This window comes from Vulpes vulpes, chromosome 7, assembly GCF_048418805.1.
Source record: "Vulpes vulpes isolate BD-2025 chromosome 7, VulVul3, whole genome shotgun sequence".
In the NCBI taxonomy this organism is placed as follows: domain Eukaryota; kingdom Metazoa; phylum Chordata; class Mammalia; order Carnivora; family Canidae; genus Vulpes; species Vulpes vulpes.
Window position 1 is genome coordinate 112,312,638 of NC_132786.1, and position 2,522 is coordinate 112,315,159.

General features: G+C 42.1%; 1 pseudogene; it reads left to right on the plus strand.

Annotated features, from left to right (window-relative positions):
* The first annotated feature begins 313 nt into the window (after positions 1-313).
* Positions 314-1,513, plus strand: LOC112909770 (dnaJ homolog subfamily A member 1 pseudogene; annotated as a pseudogene).
* Positions 1,514-2,522: the final 1,009 nt, after the last annotated feature.

Sequence of the window (2,522 nt, forward strand, 5' to 3'; positions counted from 1 at the left end):
TGTGATGACATTTATCCAAAGAGTCAGACATGCTGTAAAATCCAGAAGCCATAGTGCTCTGAGCAGACACTGTGACAGGCGACCACCTTGTTTTCAATACCAGCTCTGCCAGTTGCTGGTTTTTCCATCTGCAAAATAGAAATGGTAATAAACATATCTACATCCTAGGATTGTTGTGAAAATTAGATAAATGAGGGAACTTTCCAGAACGCTCGGTGAGACGCAGAGGAGTGGCAGCTGCCCTTGCTGCACCCAGCAACACGCTCCTTCCCGCTCCCCTCACCGGCCTGGGCCCTTTCACTGGCTGTAGAAAATGGTGAAAGAAACCACTTACTAAGATGTTTTGGGGTCAAACCCAATGCCACCCAGGGGGAATTGAAAAAGGCTTACAGGAAACTGGCCTTGAAGTACCACCCTGATAAGAATCCAAATGAAGGAGAGAAGTTTAAACAGATTTCTCAAGCTTAGGAAGTGCTCTCTGATGCAAAGAAAAGGGAATTATATGACAAAGGAGGACAACAGGCAATTAAAGGAGGTGGAGCTGGTGGTGGTTTTTGGCTCCCCCGCTGAGATCTTTGATTTGTTTTTTTGGAGGAGGAGGAAGGATGCAGAGAGAAAGGAGAGGTAAAAATGTTGTACATCAGCTCTCAGTAACCTTGGAAGGTTTATATAATGGTGCAACAAGAAAACTACCTCTGCAAAAGAATGTGATTTGCGATAAATGTGAAGGCCGAGGTGGTAAGAAAGGAGTTGAATGCTGTCCCAATTGCCGAGGTAATGGAATGCAAATAAGAATTCATCAGATAGGACCTGGAATGGTTCAGCAAATTCAGTCCGTGTGCAGGGAGTGCCAGGGCCATGGGGAACGGATCAGTCCTAAAGATAGATGTAAAAGCTGCAACAGAAGGAAGATAGTTGGAGAGAAGATTCTAGAAGTGCATATTGACAAAGGCATGAAAGATGGCCAAAAGATAACATTCCATGGTGAGGGAGACCAAGAACCAGGACTGGAACCAGGAGATATTATCATTGTTTTAGATCAGAAGGATAATGCTGTTTTTACCCCACGAGGAGAAGATCTTTTCATGGATATACAGCTGGTTGAAGCCCTGTGTGGCTTTCAAAAGCCAATATCTACTCTTAACAACCCAACCATCGTCATCACCTCTCCTCCAGGTCAGACTGTCAAGCATGGGGATATCAAGTGTGTGCTAAACGGAAGCATGCCAATTTATCGTAGACCATATGAGAAGGGTCACCTAATCATCAAATTTAAGGTAAACTTCCCCGAGAATGGCTTTCTCTCTCCTGATAAACTTTCTTTGCTGGAAAAACTCCTACCTGAGAGGAAGGAAGTAGAAGAGACTGACGAAATGGACCAAGTGGACCTGGTGGACTTTGATCCCAATTAGGAAAGATGGTGCCATTATTATGGGGAAGCATATGAGGATGATGAACATCACCCTAGGGGTGGTGTTCAGTGTCAGACCTCATAATGGGGCCAGTGAATAACACTGCTGCTGGCATCTTATATGCAGTAGTGAATGAGTGAAGGACTATAATCATAGCTCACTACTTGCTATTGTTTTTAATATTCAACTATAGTAGTGTTTTAAAAGTTAAATGAAGAATAAACTCAAATATAAAAAAAAGAAAGTTACATAAATGAATATCTGCAAAGCACTTAGTAGAGTCAACATTTGATGAATGTGATCAATTATTAATAATATTTCTGAATGTTGCCAACCCAAAAATGCAGGGCTGGGAGTGAGAAGGCTCCCAGCCAGCATTTATTTGATTTATAAAAAGAAAATGTTACATATTACATTTCTTGTCTTTTTTAATGCTTCTATCCCATCCCTTGTGTTTTCCCCTAAGTACACACACACACACACACACACACACACACACACACACAATCTACCTTCAAATAGTAACTTTGAGTCTGATGCCTCTTAACTGTTAGCTTGCTGGGCCAGACCAAGAAGCAGCACGGCCTGGGCAGCCTAGCCGGGCTTCATAGAGAGCCGGGCCCCTCAGAGAGCTGCATATGCCTTGTAAAGAGAATCTTCTATTACTGTGAAATCTCCCTCTTACTCCAGTTGCTTCTTACCTTAAAGTCCGCTTTGGAAACTAAAAACATCAGCTTCCGGTTGGTTCATAATCACATGGGAAGGTTTTTTCCACTCTTCTACTTTCAGCCCTCCCATATCCTTATACTGAAGGTTTGGTTTTGTTTTTAAAGATTGATTTTATTTGTTTATTTATTTGTTTGTTTGTTTGTTTGTTTATTTATTTATTTATTTATTTATTTATTTATTCAAACATTCGTTCATTCATTCATTTGACAGAGAGAGAACACAAGCAGGGGGAGCAGCAGGCAGAAGGAGAGGGAGAAGTGGGGCTCAATCCCAGGACCCCGAGACCATGACCTGAGCTGAAGGCAGATGCCCAACCACCTGAGCCATCCAGGTGCCCCAACCTTTGTTATTTTTAAGGCTCTTAAAAATCAGATTTTGTTA